The sequence below is a fragment of the Trachypithecus francoisi genome, unplaced genomic scaffold (assembly GCF_009764315.1).
Source record: "Trachypithecus francoisi isolate TF-2019V2 unplaced genomic scaffold, Tfra_2.0 Lachesis_group18, whole genome shotgun sequence".
Taxonomy (NCBI): Eukaryota; Metazoa; Chordata; class Mammalia; order Primates; family Cercopithecidae; genus Trachypithecus; species Trachypithecus francoisi.
In genome coordinates, this window is record NW_022681463.1 from 12,766,752 (window position 1) to 12,790,037 (window position 23,286).

The following is a 23,286-nucleotide window of genomic DNA, read 5'->3' on the forward strand; positions in this document are numbered from 1 at the left end:
AGACAGTAAAAATTTTCTACTTCAATATATTGAAGGTCTCAGACATTTAGTTGTTTAAAATTTGAGTTCCTGGTGTATTGCTGGGCAGTTTTAGGCACTGAATACCCAGATTAGTGAAACTCAAAGGTATCTTGCTCCAAGTAACTCATTTTATAAATGAAGAAACCGAGACTGTCCTAGGATGGTCCTAAGTTAGCCAACAGAATCGGAGATCACCTATTCTGGCTTTCTTTAACCCACTCCCGTGCACCAATAGGTTTGGAGATTCACCACCTGGCACTGATGTCATAAGAAAAAAGACCCAAATATTCTGTGTGGTGAGTAACAGTGGACATGGTACCACCTAAGCAATCCCATGTTTTTCAAGCTTTTGTCATAAACAAGGACACTCATTTTCCAGACATTCTTCCTCTTTTAAGGGTTTTGGGCCACTATATGGCCATTCCAGGTCTCCACCCCTCCCTGACCCCTTCCCAAATGGAATTTAAGTAAAACTAGAGTACTTCAGAGGCTTCAAATCCTGTTGTTTGTGAGTTAAGATTATTGGTTATCAGAATTTCTAAATTTAAGGTCAATGAAAGAATACCAAAACTTATACACATGTAATTAGAAATGTTCGGAAGTTTATTTTGGAAAACATTTAGGCATATTAAAGATTTAGGTGGTTAACTCACCTCTTTTCAAAATGAAACTTTGAGGCAACTGTGTCATAAAATGTTCCCACCATGAGACTGAAGGCAGCATGTCAGGTGGGAAACAGTGGCAGTGCTGGAATTGCTCAGAAGTGGGTTAGAATCCACTTCAGGGCTGTTTTATCCTTAGTCAGATTACTGAATCTACCTGAACCTGTTTTCCATCTGTTAAACAAAAAGTGGGGATGAGCAAGATTTAAATTAAATGTTTCTTGACTATTCAATGGTATATACATTCTTCTCCGTGATAGATGGAAGATATGTATAGCCCATGATAGGCACTCGGTGGACAGTGACTATGTCTCATTCTATATACTCAAAAGGTCAGACTTGGGATAAGAGAAAAAATTATTTTAACGTTTATTTGTATGTCATAAATTAAAATCAATTAGAAAGGCAAATCAGACTATTAGACTGGTACTTTCATAATACTTAAGATTATTTAAAGTAACGCATGGACTGAACATCATTAGCAATACATCTTTCTAGCTTCTTTTAGAAGCTAGTACAGATTCTCTGTCTTGCTTAGAATTGAAAAGTAATAGCAGCAAAACACCCCCACCTTTATCGGGTAACTAATATAAATGTCATTGTACGACTTTTGAAATTTAGTTAGATGTAAATAAAATGAGTCTTTGTAACTGTAGTTCAGCCAGTAAATAAAACGATTTGCAGCAAATATCATTGCTAAGTACTTTTGTTAAACCTAGACACACAATGAAAAGAAAATTGCATAAATACATGCCTAGAAAACAAGGATAATAGCTCCTGGTGCTCTTAACACCTAACAAAATACTATTAGGATTTACTAAATTGTGCTATGTTTGCTTTATAATAGGAAATCTCATAGCAAGTTAAAGTAATATGACTAATGACATAAACAATTGACATTATTCTGCCCAATTTCTGTATAATCGTGCCCAACATGTTTTCAGATTTTTTTTTTTTGGCAGGGGGAAGTCAGTAGGGGTTGTTGAGACTGATTAAAAAACAAGCTTTGTTTTATCATTCATTCTTGCTCCTCTTCCTTCTTCTTCTTTTTCTTTTCCCTCTCTTCTATCCCTCTTTTTCTTTCTACTTCTCCTACCCCCTCTTTCTTCCTCCTCCTCTTCCGCATTAGTATCCTAACATTTCAATGTTTATTCAAGAAAGGTTATTTTGTGCAATTAGACACGTACCTGGATTCCATGTTTTTAAAATCCAGCACTGACTCTAACACAGTGTCTAGTAGGCAGTGAGTAAATAATGTGAAGGTTGGAAGGCTGCTGACCCAGGAAGAGGTGATATTTCCACTCGAGCCTGAAGGCAGGGAAAAGCTGAAGTCCCACCTCAAGATCAGACCTTTGTGCTATTCAGGCCTTCATCTGATTGGATGAGGCCCCCACCCACATTAGAGAGGGTGGCTGGTCTCCTTTGCTCAGTCTCTCCATTTAAATGTTACACTCATCTAAAAAATACCCTCATAGAAACACCCAGGATAACGTTTGACCGAAATCTGGGCACCTCGTGGTCCAGTCAAGTTGACACATAAAATTATCCATCACGACGATCTTTACAGTTTTCAAGAATACGGGTCAGAGATTTTGTAGAATGTCTTTCAGTTTGAATTTATCTGATGTTTTCTTTTCTCATGATTAGCCTGGGATTACAGGTTTTGCAGAGGAAAAATCACAGAAGTAAGGTGCCAGTCTCATTGCATCATGTCAAGGGCATGTGCTATCAACATGATTTATGGAGGTGGTGTTAACCTTGGTCACCTGGCAGAGGGAGAGTTTGTCAAGTTTCTCCATTGCCAAATTGCTCTTTTCCCCTGTTTGTCCTGCGGTCTTTGAGAGGAAGTCACTATGTGGAGCGCACACTTAAGGAAGGAAAAAGAGTTATACTCCACCCTCTTGAGAGTAGAGTAGCTACATAAATTATTGTGAATTCTATCCTCCCCCATTTATTTATTCAATCACTTATTTATATCAGTATGTACTCATAGCTATGTATTTCATACTTTTGTTATAATCTAATCTAATTTCATTGATTTTGTTCCTCAAATTTTCCAAAGTTTGGCCATTGGGGACTGTTTTGGATGGCAATTGATTATGTTTTAAACCAATCTGATCTGGGAAAAATATTTTATTAATTTTGATTTTTCAGGTTACAGATGAGATTGGATAGTTTTCATAGGTTTATTGTTCTTCAGTGTTTCTTCTGTAAAATAATTTCCCATCCTTTGCCCAAATATAAATTTGATTGAATTTATATTTGTAATTCATAACTTATATATTTTATATGTGTGTAGATACACATACATGGCTTATATAATCTTATTCTTTATATTTTATTAAATACAATACAAATATATTATCCTATTTCTTGTCTTTCATCATATGGAAATTACAAGTTTTATACAGTCAAATTTGCCAATACTCTCTTTCAGGGTTACTGTTGTTTTTTCTTTTTTGAATTTAAGATTATGAAAATGTTCTCATATCTCCTTTTACATTCTGCTTTATGTTAGTTTCTATATTAATTTGAAATTTACTTTCTTTGTAGCTAGGGATAAAATTTTATTTCTGCTTTTTCCATGGATATACCCAGTTGCTTCAGTAGTATTTGTCGAACAGACCATTACTTTTCCAATTATTTGGAATGCCATTTTTTTCCCCTCATAGGCTCAACTTTTCTATGTACATGGATCTGTTGCTGCAATGGCTACTCTCTTCTGTGACCTATTCTCTTTAAAATAAAATGGTGTGTATCACTGCAAATTTCAACTTTGTGAAACTTAATTAAAACTTCTATGACTTGACTTTGGACTGTAGAATTCTTGGCCTAGTTGTTGAATATAAGATATGGCATATGGAGTCTTTTACAGTAAAAATATTTCTGTATGGTACATTTTAAGATGACACGCAGCCTACATTTGTGAATAGCATTTTCCTGAAAAACACAATTATTCTTGGCTTTATTTAGTGTCCGATTAAGTTTAGTCAGGGTTCAGGTGGGAGAACAAAACCCATGCCAGGAAGAGGAAATTTAGCACAGGAAACCAACAAAGGGGTTAGAAAGGCTGAGAGAGTGAACAGAGGAAAGAAAGGCAGCCCAAAGAATAGCAATTAGAAGAATGAAAGGAAAAGGGAAGAGGTGGTATTGCTGGAAGAGCTTGAGCCACCTGGATGGTACTGGGGTCTACTGACAGTAGTTAGACCTGTGTTCTAAAGGACTGGGAGAAGGAAGCTGGACTGAAGGAGATGCAGCTCCCACTGAAGACTCCTGAAGCAGAGAGAAAGGTGAAGAAATGCTCTGGCTTCTTCAGTCTTCTCACCATTCAGTCTACCATCCCTGAGTATCAGAGAGCCTATGGAATACAGACCTGCAATGCCAAGCAAGCAGGAGAAGTTTGGGAATGGATCCAGCTCTAAACAGTCACTAATCACCAGCCATGGCTACATGGTTGTGTTACTCTGCCTGGGCTGCTATAACAAAACACTGGGTAGCTTACATTATAGAAATTTATTCCTCGTGATCAGAGAATGGGAAGTCCAAGATCAAGGTGCTGGCAAGGTAGGTTTCATTCTGAGGCCTCTTCTCTTGGCTTACAGATGGCCACCTTCTTGCCATGCCCTCACATGGTAGAGAGAGAGAGAACTCTGGTCTTTTATTCCTCTTATAAGGACACTAATTTTATCAAGTAAGGGTTCTACACTTAAGACCTCATTTACCCTTTTTTTTTTGAGATGGGGTCTCACTCTGTCTCCCAGGCTGGAGTGCAGTGGCACGATCTCCGCTCACTGAAAGCTCCGCTGCCTCTGGGTTCACACCATTCTCCTGCCTCAGCCTCCCTAGAAGCTGTGACTACAGGTGCCCGCCACCACGCCCGGCTAATTTTTTTGTGTTTTTAGTAGAGACGGGGTTTCACCATGTTCACCAGGATGGTCTTGATCTCCCGACCTTGTGATCCACCCACCTTGGCCTCCCAAAGTGCTGGGATTACAGGTGTGAGCCACTGCGGCTGACCTTCATTTACCCTTTTTTAAAACAATAGGGCCAAAAATTAGAGCCTGTAATGATGACCACTTAGATTAGTATAAGGTTTTATACTTTCAAACTCTTTTGAATATATGTTTTTATTTGACCTTCACGGTTAACCTTGGCATTATATAAGGGCAATGTACCAGTTAGGGTTACTTTAGGTAACCTAAAGAATAGCAATAACGAGAATGAAAGGAAAAAGGGAGGAGGTGTTACCACTGGATGAGATTGAGCTACCTGGATGGTGAAGTTAGATCTATGGTCTAATGGCCAGGCAGAAGGAAGCTGGATAGAAGAAGGAAGTTATTTTAACTTGCTTCTAAGGACACTATCTCCGATTACAGTCACATTGGGGGTTAGGGCTTCAACACAAGAAATTTTGGGGGAAGTGGGGCACAGTTCAGTCCATAGCAATAGTAATAGGAATATCATGAGTGGAGACTCAGCATACTTAGATATCAGCCCTGCCTTTTCCATTCACAACTTTTGTAGTTTCTCATCTGAAAAATGAGCATCTAACATCAACCTGCAGAAGAGTCTGCTGGTTCTCCCTCAAAATCCTTTCTTTTCTTCCATTGTAGTAGAAACTTCAGGTTTTTTTAAGGACACATGGTCTCTCAGACTAAAACAAAATATATTTGCCAGTCACCTTTGCAGTTAACTGAGGTTTCGAGACCACATGCCAGTCAATAGGATGTGAGCAGAAATGTCAGGATGCCACTTGTAGTAACAATATCCCTTATGATGCTTAGGATGTGCCCTTTTTCCTTCTTCCTTTTTTATTTCTTCTTCTGTTTTGCAGTTTCCAACCAATTGTAAATGTAATGAATAGAGCGTTAGTCCTCATCTTGGCCAGGAAGATGAGGGCTCTACCCTGTTGATGTGGAAAGATTGGTCTTGAAGGAGCCTGGAACTCAGAGAATTTCTCAGAGGAGGGTTATGATAACAATTCTGGACTTCATCATGACAGAGAAATAAACCTCTGTCTTCAAGATACAATTATTTTGATCCTTGTTAGCGATGATGAATGTAACCCTAACTGGTACATTGCTCTTATATAACTCAAAGGTAAACTGTGAAAGTCAAATGAAAAGACATATTCAAAGACTTTGAAAGTGTAAAATCTTATACTAATCTAAGTGGTAATTATTGCAGGCTTTAAGTTTTGGTCTTGTTTTAGAATCTCCAAATCAATTCATTTGGTTCTCTGTAAAGTCACTTTTTCATATATGTGTTCTCCAGAGGACTTACTAACATATGTGTCACCCAAGTATGTGTTATCCAAGCAGCAGTTGAATATTTTTATCTCTTTCATTCATATTCAGAAGGCAAAACTCTAGAATTTTGATGTATTTCCAAATGACCTTACCCTAGAATTGTTTGGTAACAGTGCATGGAGAGTTACGGAAGAATAGAGGGAGGATATAACCACTGGATGTCAGAGCTGTGGTATTAATTAATTATTCATAGTTCCATATTTATTAAGTATATATGTGCCAAGTACTGTGCTAGGAACTCAGGATAGTAAAGTAAATGAAATAGCTAAGGTTTTCATGGAGCTCAGATGCAGGGTTTAGACAGACACTATCCAAGTACTCAAACTAAAGGAGGAAGTACCAGAGATTTGGGGGCTAAATCAGTATGAAGCAGGGAGCCCTAATCACATCTCATGGGTCAGTGAAAGTCTTCTGTAGGAAGTGCTATTTGAGTTGAGACATTAAGCAAGAGTAAGAGTGAAGCAGTTAGAGAATAACATTTTAGGAACAATATTTCAGGCAAGTATTCTAGGTAAGAAAATAGTTGAGGTAGCAGCATCAAGGGGAAGGAAGTTAGGGCTCCTTTGAGGAACTGAAAAGTCTTGAGCATGACTGGAGGTAGTGTGAGTGGAATACTAAGTCTGGGTCCAGGGAAATGTGCAGAGGCAAGACCCTGGAGATTTATTATCTGTATGACTGTGTTACAGAGTTTGGATTGTGTCCTGGAGACTGTGTGGAGCCACTGAAGGGTTTTAAACCAGGAGGTGATCCGAGCAGATTTTCATTTATGAGAAGTCATTTAGTTAAAAATGGAAAGAATGGATTAGGGAGTGAGAAGGAGGGGCAGAAGATGGAAGGCAGAGAGAAAAGATAGGAGGTCATTGTAATCAGTCTTTTACTGAAAAAGATTCATTTATCATTTATTCAGCTGAGCAAGAGGTGACAGTCTGGAGGAAGTGAGGAGGCAGAGGTAAAAGATAAATGTAGGGATTTGACTTGACAGAATTGGATTGTGTTCATCTGTTCTCATGCTGCTAATAAACATATGCCCAAGACTGGGTAATTTGTAAAGGAAAGAGGTTTAATGGACTCACAGTTCCACGTGACTGAGGAGACCTCACAATCGTGGCAGAAGGCAAAGGAGAAGCAAAGTCAATTCTTACATGGTGGCAGGCAAGAGACTGTGTGTAGGGGAATACCCCTTTATAAAACCATCACATTTCATGAAGCTTATTCGCTATCATGAGAACAGCCCGGGAAAGACCCTTCCCCATGATTCAATTACCTCCCACTGAGTCCCTTCCATGACACGTGGGAATTATGGAAGCTACAACTCAACATGAGATTTGGGCAGGGACACAGCCAAACTATATCATTCCATATCTGGCCCCTCCCAAATCTCATGTTCTCACATTTCAAAACCAATAATGCCTTCCCAACAGTTCCCCAAAGTCTTAACTCATTTCAGCATTAGCTCGAAAGTCCACAGTCTCAAGTCTCATCTGAGACAAGGCAAGTCCCTTCCGCCTATAAGCCTTAAAATCAAAAGCAAGTTAGTTACTTCCTAGATACAATAGGGGTACATGCATTGGATAAATACACTCATTCTAAATGTTGGCCAAAATGAAGAGGCTACAGGCCCCATGTAAGCCTGAAATCCAGTGGGGCAGTCAAATCTTAAAATGATCTCCTTTGACTCTATGTTTCACATCCAGATCATGCTGATGCAAAAGGTGAGCTCCCACTACCTTGGGCAGCTCTGCCTCTGTGGCTTTGCAGGGTACAACATCCCTCCTGTCTGCCTTCATGGGTTGGCTTTGAGTGTCTGCAGCTTTTCTAGCACATGATGCAAGTTGTCAGTGGATCTACCATTCTGGGGCCTGGAGGATGGCGGTTCTCTTCTCACAGCTTCACTAGACAGTACCCCAGTGGGGACTCTGTGTGGGGACTTCAATCCCACATTTGCCTTCTGCACTGCCTTAGCAGTAGTTCTCCATGAAGGTCCCACCCCTGCAACAAACTTCTGCCTGGACATCCAGACATTCTCATACATCCTCTGAAATCTGAGCAGAGGTTCCCAAACCTCAATTCTTGACTTCTGTGCACCTACAGGCTCATACCTTGGCCCCTTTTGGCTACAGCTGTAGTGGCTGGGACACAGGGCACCAAATCCCTAGACTGCATACAGCAGGAGGGTCTTGGGCCTGGCCCATGAAACCATTGTTTCTTCCTAGGCCTCAGGGCCTGTGATGGTAGGGGCTGCCATGAAGTTCTCTGACATGCTCTGGGGACATTTTCCCCATTGTCTTGGTGATTAACATCTGGCTTCTTGTTACTTATGCAAATTTCTGCAGGTAGCTTGAATGTCTCCTCAAAAAAAAAAAAAAAAAAAATGGGTCTTTCTTTTCTATTGCATTATCAGGCTGTAAATTTTCCAAACTTCTATGCTCTGCTTTCCTTGTAAACATAAGTTCCAATTCCAAACCGTATCTTTGTGAATACATAAAACTGAATGCTTTTAACAGCACCCAAGTAATATCTTGAATGCTTTGTTGCTTAGAAATTTCTTCTGCCAGATACTCTAAATCATCCCTCTCAAGTTCAAAGTTCCACAGATCTCGGCGGGGGCAGAATGCTGCCGGTTTCTTTCCTAAAATGTAGCAAGAGTCATCTTTATTCCAGTTTCCAACAAGTTCCCCATCTCCATCTGAGACCACCTCAGTCTGGACCTTATTGTCCATATCACTATCAGCATTTTGATCAAAGCCTTTCAGAAAGTCTCTAGAAGTTCCAAACTTTCCCACATTTTCCTGTCTTCTTCTGAGCCCTCCAAATGGTTCCAACCTCTGTCTAAGTTCCAGAATTGCTTCCACATTTTTGGGTATCTTTACAGCAACATCCCACTCTACCAGTACCAATTTACTGTGTTAGTCTGTTTTTGTGCTGCTAATAAAGACATACCAAAGACTGGGCAATTTATAAAAGAAAGAGGTTTAATGGACTGACAGTTCCACATGGCTGGGGAGACCTCACAATCATGGCAGAAGGCAAAGGAGAAGCAAAAGCATGTCTTACATGGCAGCAGGCAAGAGAGCAGCATAGGTAGGGAAACTCTTCTTTATAAAACTATCAGATCTTGTGAGAGTTATTCACTACCATGAGAACAGCCTGGGAAAGACCCTCCCCCATGACTCAATTACTTGCCACCGAGTCCCTCCCACGACACATGGGAATTAAGGGAGCTACAATTCAAGATGAGATTTGGGTGGGGACACAGCCAAACCATATCATGGATGAATGATGGGATAGCAGCATGAGGATGTGGGGAGAAGCAAGATTGCCCCAGGTTTGTGACTGTGGTAGCCACTGAAGGAGAAGCAGGTTGGAAGGCTGGAGAGTGGCTGGAGGTAATGCTGGTAATAACAACCACAGCTGCTGAGGGTTTCATATGTGTCAGATACTGTCTAGATACATTACATGTGCAAGCCCATTTAATAGACACCAGAACCCTGTGAAGGAGATGCTATTATTTTTCACATTTTATAGTAGGGAAAACTGAGGCACAGAGTGATTAAAGGCTGTGTTCTAGGTTACATAGCTAAGAGGTGTTTATTAGTCCATTCTCATGCTGCTTTGAAGAAATATCTAAGACTTGCTAATTTATAAAGAGGTTTAATTGACTCACAGTTCTGCATGGCTGGAGAGGCCTCAGGAAACTTAAAATCATGGTAGAAGGCACCTCTTCACAGAGCAGCAGGAGAATGAGTGTCAATAGTGGAAATACCAGATGCTTATAAAACCATCAGATCTCAATAGAACTTACTATCATAGGAACAGCATGGGGGAAACTGCCCCCATGTTTCTGTTACCTCAACCTGGTCCCACCCTTGACACATGGGGATTATTACAATTCAAGATGAGACTTGGATGGGGACACAGAGCCAAACCATATCAATTAGCAGAACAAGAATCGAATCCAGGCAATTGTTCTAGAAGCCATACTCAATCTTTTCTCTGTAAATGAATTGGTTTTGGAGTCTGGATTTGGACCTGGGATTAAACTCTGGGCTGCCTGTGTGTGAATGATGAAATCACAGAGAGCAGCTTCAGTCATAATCACAACATTTTAGTTTTTATTCCACCCTTTGGCAGAAAAATAACTGGATGATCCAGGGGAAAAGCATGGAACAAAAACATCAAAGAATTTTTGTTCTAATAGTATCTTACATTTGTTCATAACATTTTGTACTTTTCAAACTGTTTCCATGAATACTATCTCATTTATTTTACAGAATGATTAGCAAGGCAATTATTATTATCCCCATTTTACATGGATGAGGAAATTTCAGCTTGGAGGGATTAAGTAAACTCCAAGCCCAAATATCTTATAAAATGGAGCACCCAAATTTAGATTCAAGTCTTCTGATTTCTTTCTATTCAGGATTATTAGGAAGAAAAGTGTGAAGAATGCAATACTTTCTAATCTCAGTTAAAATAGTTAATTTTAGATAATTTTCTTCTCACTACAATCAAGTGGCTGCTGTGCCATGTCTACTTTACTAATTGGAATTATAGTCAGCCAAAATAATTGAACATTTCAATATATAGAAAGGGAGCTTATGTATTTTCGACATGATTGAATCCAACTTATTAATCACAGAAGCCATCTGGACATTGGCATTCATTATTTCTCTTCTTTGGGTAGATATTTCTAAATTGACTTTAAACAATTGTCTCTCGGTCTGTTTTGTTCTTGAGTCAACATTTAAGAAATGCTGTTTGAGAGTGGGCTTTGGCTTTGAATTGTAAAGAGGGAGTAAGGGGGAAGCAAAAAGCTTGACTCATTTTCCCAAATTATACACGTTGAAGAGAGCAGCACAATCAACATAATGCTCATAACATTTGCAGTGAGTGTTGAAGGAAAGGGCCCATGGTGGTGAGTACTGTCCACCAAGATCACTGTCATTTTTCAACTGGCTAGAGGTTGGTCCTTTTGTTCTTGATTTCTGCCAAGGTCCTAGTTTCGCAGCCTGTACACAGTCAATAAACATATATAGAACAATATTAACGGATCGCAACTTGGCATATGTTTTAATGAGAGCCCTAGGAAGTAGGACAGGATTAGGGTGTATTGCAAAATTGAAGATGATAAGGTTGTGAAGTTAATAACATGTTTCTCTGTCAATAAGAAGCTTAATTAAGGCCTTAGAACCATTGACTCAAAGGTTTATGTGCAAGTGGATCTCAGAGAACTGATAAAAAATGTTTTTAATTAATTGATTAAATATTTATCCACCATTTTCTGTGTACTGTGCTCCATGAGGAGCTAGGGAGATGGTGGAATATGAGACAGATGTAATGCTTATCCATATAGAGTTTATGACTTAATGGGAAAGACACACAATTAAACAAGGAAGCATCTGTTTGGTTTGGCTGCCAAACCACTGGTTATCCAACCCTCTCATTATCCCATCTAGTGACTGGACTATCCTCATTACATAATGTGGTGGTATAAGGCCTAAAGTTGAGGACTAGCGTTATAGGTGCCTTGACATTTGGGGAAAACTGGGAGGGCCTCAAGTGGCCTAATTGTGAGTTCCACTACTTCTCTGCTCCCATGGATGAGGCCCCCTAGTCAAACAACCCTTCTTGATCATGGGGACTATGCACAGTGGCTACTAGTCCCTGAGTTCTGGACTTCAGTTTCCTGCCAGACTGCAAATTTATTCAGACAAACAGTTACACCCTCTGCTGCAAGTTAGGGGCCACCTCCCTTTGCCTCCCATAGCCCCCGATTGTTCACTCAGTTCCAGAGTGCAATCCCTGCGTGGCCCTGCATTGTGTGGCGTCCTTTTCTCCCAGGTTGTGAGTACATGTAGCTAATACACTGCTCTAAATCTCATCTGTCCAGTGCTGGATGGTGTGTGTTTGGTCATAATCCTAGGGTAGGAATCCCTTCCTCAACAATGGGCTGAAGAAGAGGTGATCAAAACAAAGGTACTTTAGACATTGAGTTAAAATTCAGTTTTTAAAAATAATATTCACTTATTGCAGGGAATTGAGAAGTGAAAGGGAGTTCAGAAATAATTGATATAAATGTAGACTACTCTTGGAAGCGGTTGAACTCCAAACAAACATACAAAGGGGAACGCTTAATTCTGCCCCCTTCCCTCCAAACCTTATTATCATGAAGTCAGAAATGGTTAAACAACATTGACACTTGTTTGTCAATTCGTTGTATTAATCTGAGATATAAACCAATAGAATTTAGAGACTTTTTAAAAGGACAGAGATTGAAATTTCATTGTTCAGTTCAAATGGTTGGCTTACTTGGAAGGTTCAATTTTTCATCTGTCAGTTTTCAATCCTAAGTTTGATTTAACAAGTCTTGCAGAAAATTATTCATCTTTGTGTCAGAAATCTGCTGGGAATGGTTGACACACACTTATAGTGCATATCAGGATAAAAATGTGGTGGCTTATGCCTGTGGCAATATTACCACTTGCTTTCCTAAAGCAATATTTCCCTGTCTAAGGACAGACTCATCACTTATCTCATCTTAATTAACTTATATTTTCATTTCAGTTAAAAGCAAACACATCTCAGTCTGGCAGCCCTGAAGATGGGTGCTCTTCAAGTCAGATGCGTGCTGTGTGTGTTTGGCTACATGCCATGGCATCCATGATGATGCTGGTTTATAATTATCGAGGACAATTTTTACTTAACTGGACAAACAGTGATTGGAATAAAAATGCATAAAGGTTTAAAAAAGTAATCAACACAGCCATATTGTGCCACACAGTAATTAGAGCTGGAAATGGCAAATCAAAATTGTACCCCCATTGTCAGCCTCATATAGTCAGTGGTGATGAAGGGTCTTATTGAGAGGCAGTGGGACGACACCTTGATCTCCAGGCTGCTTCACTCTTTGATTGTGAAATTCTACTTTGAGTTGTCTCTACCCTATCTTGGCATCTTTAACTTTAGGGGTATTAGAATGGTATTTTATTAAGCGAATAGATGGGAGGCAGGGAGGTAAGAAAGGAGGATCCTAAGGGAAAAACAAGATGAAACTGGGAGGAGGGAGGCTCTAAAGTCAATTTGTACTCACTTTAACAGTCTGTCTGGAGACCTGCAGATAAGAAAATGGAAAGAAAGGGCAGACGAAAAGACACAGTAAAATTGGATAGGATAGAATACTTATAACTACCACTTACTGAAAGTCTGCGCAGGAATCTTTACACAGACAGTGCTAACTCAACAGGGTTTTAAAGCTTGGCAGCACCTTGGCATCACCTGGGAAGTCAAGAAAACAAAACAAAACTGACACTCGGGTTCCCACCTAGAGATTCTAATTTAATTGGCCTAGGGTTAGGCTCCAGCATCTGGATTTTGAAAAGCTTCCCAGGTGATATTAATGTTCAGCAAAGTTCAAGAACCACTCAAGTTAATTCTCAAAACAACCTCAGAAAATAGGTATTATGATCCACCTTTTAATGACGTCACAAATAAATAAGATTCAGCAGGCAAATTATTAAAAACCAGGTGGCCAAAAAGTGTCAAGGCCAGGACTGGAAACCTCCTCTGCCTGACTCTGGCCTGTGCTTTTCCTGAGCTAATCTACTGCTCTGATTATATTGGAGGGCAGGGCAGGCAGAGGAAGGAGACCCTGCTTTGGGTAAATGAGAGCTGACAATATAGCTTTGCTACTCATTATTCATTTTTTATATTAGGAGCAGACTGTACATGTAGAAACTGGGACTTCAACAGCTTAAAAAATGCTACCATCATTTTACATCCCCATGTTCCTAAGTTAAACTGACTTTTCTATATTTAGAGATATCGGAGCTGAGTTTGGTTCTCTGAGCTCCTTGACTGCAAGAAAAGAAAGGTTATATTGGAATTATGCCTCAAAGATTGAAATCGGTTCTCTTCTGTTTTATGAATGAATTGCAGTGAATATATTTGGCATTTTATAATTTGTCTTACCACTCCCATTATCTTTTTTCTAGTTCACTTTTCAAGTGACAGAGTGATTTATTGACTGTCTTTTAAAAGTTCCATTTCACTGAGCAAATGGTGAATATAAAAATCTGCCACTTGACCTAACACTGACTCAGATATTCAAAAGCTTCATTTGATTAAAAAGAACTCATAGAAATAGAGGCCAATAAATGTTAGAATGTACGGAAATTGAGAAAATTCCAAGATTTGTTCTTTCAAAAATCAGCAGGAGGCAATCTAAATTAGATTTTCTTTTGGGGTGACCAGAGGCTGGGTTTGCTTATGTTTTGTAAATGACATGTTTTATGTCACATTTTGTCTATCTCCATTGACTTCACCTCAGGAACCAAAACATATTACCACATTTCAGAAACACTCTCAATAAACATACCTCCTGTATCCCTCCTGCCCAAATCCGGAGCTGGTTACTTGCAGAAGGACTTGAATGTGTAGCTCTAAGCCAAAATTAAACTTCTATATTCTTTTAGGAGGTAGTTCATTATGAAAGGTCTGATAATGACTTTCAAAAGCCAGACTGGAACTAACCCAAATGATCCTCAGTAGAAGACTATTCTACAACTATAAAATACCCTTACTACAGACTACTATGAAGCATGCATTATGTTATGTTTTTTAGGTGTGATAATGATATTGTGATTTTGTAAGACAATGGAAAATTTGTGTTACCAACTCCGTAAGTGGAGAATGTTCTAGTTTCCGTTGGTCTTGGGACAATATTACCTATAACCTTTATTGTTTAAAGTAGCCAAGGCACTGTTGAACTGACATGATTCAGTTTAGACTGGCTGAGATTTTAGCAAAACAATGTCTTGTTATTTTAGTACTATAAATAACATTGGAAAGGAGACTTGCAAATGTCAGCAAGCTTCTAGAAAGGACTTTTTCCAGGCCAAATTTGAAAGAACCCAGTTTGCCTTTGGAAACTTCCTTTGATTCCTATACTATTTGTTTTCTTATTCTGCGTCTTCCAATGCAGGGAGCAGTGTGAATTTTCGGGGCACTTACCTGGGTCTCTCTCTTTTGTCAGTGCTATGCCATAGGTCCAAGCCACTCAGGACTTCCGTGCTCCTTTGCTACACTCCTTCCTCTTTACTTCTGCTTACCTTTATCTTAAATATATCTTTATTTAATTGGAAGAGTAAGATGTGAAATAAATGCAATTTGGAAGAGCAGAATTGAAGTCTTAGACCAGGTGACACTGCAAAGGAGCTCAAAGGGTCTTAGGCAGGTAATACCTCCGGTTTGCTGCAGACACAAAACATAAATCCTCTCTGAGCAAAAAAATCCTCAGTTATAGCCTCCAGTATTTCTACAGATTAAGATCAATGAAATATGAGCTTATAATAATCACATTATTAGATACAGAATATAAAATGTTTAGCAAAATAAAGAGTAAAATTTTAAAAAATCAATGAAGTTATTCAAAAAATGACCAGTAATATGTAAATACAATAACACATGATAGTTAGGTTGATCTTACAAATGGAATATTAAATGGCACAGACATACTCTGGAAGATCGTTTGGCTGTTTCTTATAAAAGTAAGCGTGCACTTACAATGCAAACTAACAATTACACTCTCAGGCATTTACCCTAGAGAAATGAAAATTTCTGGCCGGGCGCGGTGGCTCAAGCCTGTAATCCCAGCACTTTGGGAGGCCGAGACGGGCGGATCATGAGGTCAGGAGATCGAGACCATCCTGGCTAACATGGTGAAACCCCGTCTCTACTAAAAACTACAAAAAACTAGCCGGGTGACGTGGCGGCTCCTGTAGTCCCAGCTACCCGGGAGGCTGAGGCAGGAGAATGGCGTGAACCCAGGAGATGGAGCTTGCAGTGAGCTGAGATCCGGCCACAGCACTCCAGCCTGGGTGACAGAGCGAGACTCCGTCTCAAAAAAAAAAAAAGAAAATTTCTATTTACACAAAAACATGTGCATGGATGTCCACAGCCGTTTTATTCATCATGGTTCCAACTGGAAACAACTAAAATGCCCTTCAATGAGTGAATGGGTAAACATATGTACTTCCGTATCACGGATCACTATTCAACAAGAAAAAGAAACTTGATACATGCAACGACTTGGATGGATCTCAAGGGAATTATGCTGAGTCAAAAAGCTAATCCATAAAGTTTACATAAGGTATGATTGCATTCAGATTGACATGACCACATTATAGAGATGGAGAACAGACAGTGGTTGCCAGGGCATAGGCAAGGCTTGGGGGATGGGGAGGAAGCAAGTCCGATGTGTATGCAAAAGGACAGCCTAAGGGATTCTTGTGGTGATGGAATTGTTTTGTATCTCAGATGTGGTGGTTACATGAAGCCACACGTTGTAAAATTACATAGATCTGAATACTCACAAACACACACATGTGCACAAACGTGTGAAATAACTGGTGAAATCTGAATATGACAGGGGAAGACTATCAAGGTCAATTTCCTGGTTGTCATATTGCACAATGATTCTGTAAGATGTTACCCTTGGGGAAACTGAATGAAGCATGTGTACATTTCTTTATATTATTTCTTATAATGGCATGTGAATCTATAATTATTTTAAAATGAAAAGATTAATATTACAAAAAAGATATCTTTTTAAAGGAATAAAAATGTAAGGTATGTTGACATAAATCTAACAAAATATGTGCATGAGCTGTATGGACAAAATTATTATGTTTTTCTGTTGGATTTTTAAATTAAATTTATTTTTAATCTTTGTGGTAAGTATATTTATAAGGTACATGAGATATTTTTATACAGGCATACAATGTGTATAAACACATCAGGGTAATGGGGATATCCCCCTCAACCAATGATCATTCCTTTTTGTTACAAACATTCTGATTGTACTCTCTCAGTTATTCTAAAAAGTACAACAAATTATTGTTGACTGTAGTCACCCTGTTGTGCCAGCAAATATTAGATCTTATTCATTGTATCTAACTATATTTTTGTACCCATTAACCATCTCCATTTCCTGCTCCCTTCTCACTACCATTCTCAGCCTCTGGTAACCATCATTGCACTTTCTACCTTCATGGGTTCACTTGTTTTAATTTTTAGCTCCCACAAATAGGTGAAAACATGTGATATTTGTCTTTCTGTGCCTGGCTTATTTAACTTAACATGATGACCTTCAGTTTTATCCATTTTGTTGCGAATGATAGCATCTCTTTCTTTTTTATGGCTTACTAGTACTCCATTGTATATAAGTACCACATTTTCTTTATTCATCTGTTGATGAATACTTAAGTTGATTCCAAATCTTGGCTATTGTGAATAGTGCTGCAATAAACTTCAGAGTGCAGATATCTCTTTGATATACCGATTTCCTTTCTTTGGGGTATATACCTAGCAGTGGGTCATATGGTAGTTCTAGTTTTACTTTTTTGAGGAATCTCCATACTGTTCTCTCTAATGATTGTACTAATTGCATTCCCATCAAGAATGTACAAGTATTTCCCTTAACATTCTCTCCGGTATTCATTATTGCCTGACTTTTGGGTATAAGCCATTTTAACTGGGGTGAGATGATATCTCACTGCAGTTTTGATTTGCATCTTTCTGGTGATAAGTGATATTGAGCACCTTTTCATATGCCTGTTTGACATTTATATGTCTTCTTTTTGGAAGTGTCTATTCAGATCTTTTGCCCATTGTTTAATAGGATTATTAGATTTTTTTCCTGTTGAGTTCTTTGAGCTCCTTACATATTTTGGTTAATCCCTTCTCAGATGGACAGTTTGTAAATATTTCTCTCCCATTCTGTGGGTTGTCTCTTCATTTTGTTGATGAAATGTTTCCTTTGCTGTGCAGTAGCTTTTTAATTTGATGTGATCCTATTTACCTATTTTTGTTTTGATTGTCTGTGCTTTTGGAGTATTACTCAAGAAATGGTCACCCAGACCAATGTCCTGGAGAGTTTCCCCAATGTTTGTTTGTGGTAGTTTCATAGTTTGAGGTCTTAGATTTAAGTCTTCACTCCATTTTTATTTTATTTTTGTATATGGTGAGGTATAGGGTCTAGTTTCATTTTTCTGCCTATGGATATCCAGTTTTCCCAGCACCATTTATTGAAATAACTGTCCTTTCCCCAATGTATATTCTTGTCACCTTTGTTGAAAATTGGTTCACTGTAGATGTATGTATTTATTTCTGGATTCTCTATTCTGTTCTATTGGTCTATGTGTCTGTTTTTATGCCAGTACCATGTTGTTTTAGTTACTGTAGCTTTGTAGTATAATTTGAAGTCAAATCATGTGATTCCTCCAGTCTTGTTCTTTTTGCTCAGGATGGCTTTAGTGGTCCCATGTATATTTTAGGATTACTTTTTCTATTTCTGTGAAGACTGTCATTGGTATTTTGGTAGAACTGCATTGAATCTGTAGATTTCTTTGGTGGCTGTGGACATTTTAGCAATGTTGATCTTTTCAGCCCATGAAAGTAGAATATCCTTTTGTGTGTGTGTCCTCTTCAATTACTTTCATCAATGTTTGATAGTTTTTGTTGCAGAAATCTTTTACTTCTTTGGTTAAGTTTATTCCTAGATATTTAATTTGTAGGTATTATAAATTGGATCACTTTTTTGCCTTTTTTCAGATTATCTGCTGTTGCCATATATAAATTCTACTGATTTTTATATATCGATTTTGTATTCTGCAACTTTACTGAATTTGTTTATCAGTTTGAATAGATTTTGGTGGAGTCTCTAGGTTTTTCTAAGTATAAGGTTATATCATTAGCAAACAAGGATAATTTTACTTCTTTGTCTCCAATTTGGATCCCTTTTATTTCTTTCTCTTGTCTGATCTCTCTAGCTAGGACTTCCAGTACTGAATAACAGTGATGAAAGTAGGCATCCTTGTCATGTCCCAGATCCTAGAGGAATGGCTTTCATTCTTTCCCCAACTCAATATGATACCAACTGTGGGTTTGTCATATATGGCTTTTATTGTGTTGAGATATATTCCTTCTATACCCAGGTTTTGAGGTCTAGACTGCCCTTCAGGTTTGTTTGGAATGCCAGAGTGCTTTATCCCACAGTGGTGGAGCTAGCGGGAACTCAGACTCTGACTGCTGGGTCGGACTATTCCTCTCTGGTTAGGGCCGGACTAAATGCTCCCTTAGTGAGTGCTGGTCAAATTCTCTCCTGTGTATGCTTTCTATTGTAACACAGCAGCACTGGGTTCCAATGCAAAGTTCCAAAATCACTTTGGTCTTTCTCCCCCAACCACATAGATTCTCTGTGCACCTGATGGCTGCTGCTGGGGAATGAGGGAAGAGTGATGTTGTCAGTTCAAGACTGTTATACCTACCCTTTTAGTGTTTCTTTCCTTGATATAATGGTTTTTTTTCTGTCCCCCAACCTCTCCTCTCCTCCCCTCCTCTCCCCTCTACTCCCCTCTCCTCTCCTTCTATCCTGTTCCCTCTCTTTTCCTCTTCCGACCTCCTCTCTTTCCCTCCTTTTCCTTCTCTTCTCTCTTTTCCTCTCCACCTCCTGCCTCCTCTCTCTCATCTTCCCTCTTTTGTCTCCTCTCTTCTTCCCTCTCTTCTTTCCTCTCTCTCCTTTTCCCTCTCATCCCCTTTCATCCTCTTTCTCTTCTTTTCCTCTTCCTTTCTCCTCTCTTTCCTCCTTTCTTTCTCTTCCCTTCTCTCCTCTCTTTTCATTTCTACCTCTACTGTCCCCTCCCTTCACCTGCCTCTCTCCTTCTCCTCTCCCGTCTTCTCCTTTCTCTCATCTTCTCTGTTTTCATGCCCCGTATTTCCCCTTCTTTTTTCCTCCTCTCTTCTCCTTTCGGTCTTTCTTTCTTTCTTTCTTTTCTTTCTCTCTTTCTCTCTTTCCTTCTTTCTTTCTTTCTTCTTCCTACCTTCTTTCCTTTCTCCCTTCCTCCGTCCCTGTCTCCTTCCTTCCCTCCCTCCCCACCCTCTCTACTTCCCTCCCTCACTTCCTTCCTTCCCTCCTTCCCTACTCCTTCCTTCCTTCCCTCCCACCCACCCTCTCTCCTTTTCTCCCTCCCTCACCCATTTCTTTCTTTCTCTTCCTTCCTTCCTTCCTTCCTTCCCTCCCTCCCTCCCTCCTTTCTTTTCTTTCTTTCTCTCCTTCTTTCTTCTTTCATTTTTTCTTTTTTTTTGTTTTATTATACTTTAAGTTCTAGGGTACATGTGCACAATGTGCAGGTTTGTTACATATGTATACTTGTGCCATGTTGGTGTGCTGCACCCGTCAACTTGTCAGCACTCATCAACTCGTCATTTACATCAGGTATAACTCCCAATGCCATCCCTCCCCCACTCCCCCCTCCCCGTAATAGGCCCCAGTGTGTGATGTTCCCCTTCCTGAGTCCAAGTGATCTCATTGTTCAATTCCCACCTATGAGTAAGAACATGAGGTGTTTGGTTTTCTGTTCTTGCGATAGTTTGCTGAGAATGATGGTTTCCAGCTGCATCCATGTCCCTACAAAGGACGCAAACTCATCCTTTTTTATGGCTGCATAGTATTCCACGGTGTATATGTGCCATATTTTCTTAATCCAGTCTGTCACTGATGGACATTTGGGTTGATTCCAAGTCTTTGCTACTGTGAATAGTGCTGCAATAAACATACGTGTGCATGTGTGTTTATAGCAGCATGATTTATAATCCTTTGGATATATACCCAGTAATGGGATGGCTGGGTCAACTGGTATTTCTAGTTCTAGATCCTTGAGGAATCGCCACACTGTTTTCCACAATGGTTGAACTAGTTTACAATCCCACCAACACTGTAAAAGTGTTCCTATTTCTCCACATCCTCTCCAGCACCTGTTGTTTCCTGACTTTTTAATGATTGCCATTCTAACTGGTGTGAGATGGTATCTCATTGTGGTTTTGATTTGCATTTCTCTGATGGCCAGTGATAAGGAGCATTTTTTCATGTGTCTGTTGGCTGTATGCACGTCTTCTTTTGAGAAATGTCTGTTCATATCCTTTCCCCACTTTTTGATGGGGTTGTTTGTTTTTTTCTTGTAAATTTGTTTGAGTTCTTTATAGGTTCTGGATATTAGCCCTTTGTCTGATGAGTAGATTGCAAAAATGTTCTCCCATTCTGTAGGTTGCCTGTTCACTCTGATGGTAGTTTCTTTTGCTGTACAGAAGCTCTTTAGTTTAATTAGATCCCAGATATAATGTTAAAACTAGGTACTGTGATCACTCACCTGACTTTTGGTTCCTATGAACATGCTTTCTTGTGTGAATAGTTGTTCAATTTGGTGTTCCTGTAGGGGTGATGATCTCTGGAGAGTCCTATTTGATCATCATTCTCCACTTCCCTCAAAATTATTTGCTGTATTAGGAGACACTACGAAAGATATAAATAAATGGAGAAATAAACTCATTAATCTATTAGAAAGCTTACTATCGTAACAAATCACATTAATAGACATCGTACATAAATGGAAATACAAATGTTCAATACAGTTATAAAAAGATGCTTAATCTTATTAGAATTAGGAAATGTCAGTTAAGGCAACAATGAGATACCATTTTATGTTCACTAAACTGGAAAAAGAAAAGAAGTCTGTTAAAATTAAATGTTGGCAAAGAGGTAGAATCATGGGAGGTTTTTGCACAGATTTTGTACTGGTATAAAAAATGTACATTGCAACAATGTTTTTTGTTTGTTTGAGATAGGGTCTCACTCTATCACCCAGTCTTGAGTGCAGTGGTATGATCTCAGTTCACTGCAGCCTCATTCTCCCAGGCTCAAGTGATCCTTCCACCTCAGCCTCCAAAGTAGCTGGGACCACAGGCATGCACCATGATGCCTGGCTAATTTTGTTTATTTTTTATAGAGATGAGGTCTCACTATGTTGCCTAGGCTGGTCTTGGACTCCTGAGTTCAAGCAACCCTCCTATCTCAGTCTCCTGAAGTGCTGAGATTAAAGGTGTGAGCCACCACAGCCAGCCTACAACAATACCTTAGAATGCAATTTGGTACTAGCTGGTAAAGTTCAATGGTCACATAACCTCTGATATGGTTTAGATTTGTGTCCCAATCAAATCTCATATCAAATTGGAGGAGGAGCCTGGTGGGAGGTGATTTGATCATGGGGGCAGATGTCCTCCTTGTTGTTCTCGTGATAGTGAAAAAGCATGTGACACTTCCCCCTTCACACTCTTTCTCCTGCCACCATGTAAAGAAACTCCTTACTTCCCTTTCACCTTCTGCCGTGATTGTAAGTTTCTTGGGGCCTCCCAGTCCTTCTTCCTGTTAAGCCTGCAGAACTGTGAGTCAATTAAACCTCTTTTCTTCATAAATTACTCAGTCTCAGGTAGTTCTTTCTAGCAGTGTTAGAAAGGACTAATACAGAAGGTTGGTACTGGGAGTGGGGTATTGCTATAAAGATACCTGAAAATGTGGAAGTGATTTTGGAACTGGGTAATGGGCAGAGGTTGGAACAGTTTGGAGGGCTCAGAAGAAGACAGGAATATGTAGAAAAGTTTAGAACTTCCTAGATACTTGTGGAATAGTTGTGACCAAAATACTGACAGTGATATAGACAGTGAAGTCCAAGCTGAGGAGCTCTCGGAGATGAGGAACTTAATTGGGAACTGGAACAAAGGTCATGCTTGCTATGCTTTAGCAAAGAGATTGGCTGCACTCTACCCCTGCTCTAGAGATCTCTGGAACTCTGAATTTAAGAGAGATGATTTAGGGTATCTGGTGGAAGAAATTTCTAAGCAGCAAAGCATTGAAGATGTAGCCTGGCTGCTAGTAAAAGCCTATGCTCATTTGGATAAGTAAAGAGAACTTATATTTAAAAGAGAAACAGAGTGTAAAAGTTTGAAAAATTTGCAGCCTGACTGTGTGGTAGAAAAGAAAAACCCTTTTTTTCTGGGGAAAAATTCAAGCCTGCTGGAGGAATTTGCATGAGTAAAGGAGAGCTGAATGTTAATAGCTGAGACAATGGGGAAAATGTATCCAGGGCATTTCAGAGAACTTCACAGCAGCCCCTCCCGTTACAAACCTGGAGGCCTAGGTGACAAAAATGGTTTCATGGGCCAGGCCCAGGTCCCAGATGCTCTGTGCAGCCTTAGGACATGGTGCCCTGCATCCCAGCCATTCTAGCTCTAGCTGTGGCTTAAAGGGGTCAAGGTATAGCTTGGGCTGTGGCTTCAGAGGGTGCAAGCCCCAAGCCTTGGTGGCTTCCACATGGTGTTGGGACTGTCAGTGTGCAGAAGCAAGAACTGAGGTTTGGGAGCCCCTGCCTAGATTGATTTCAGAGGAAATGCCTGGATGTCCATCC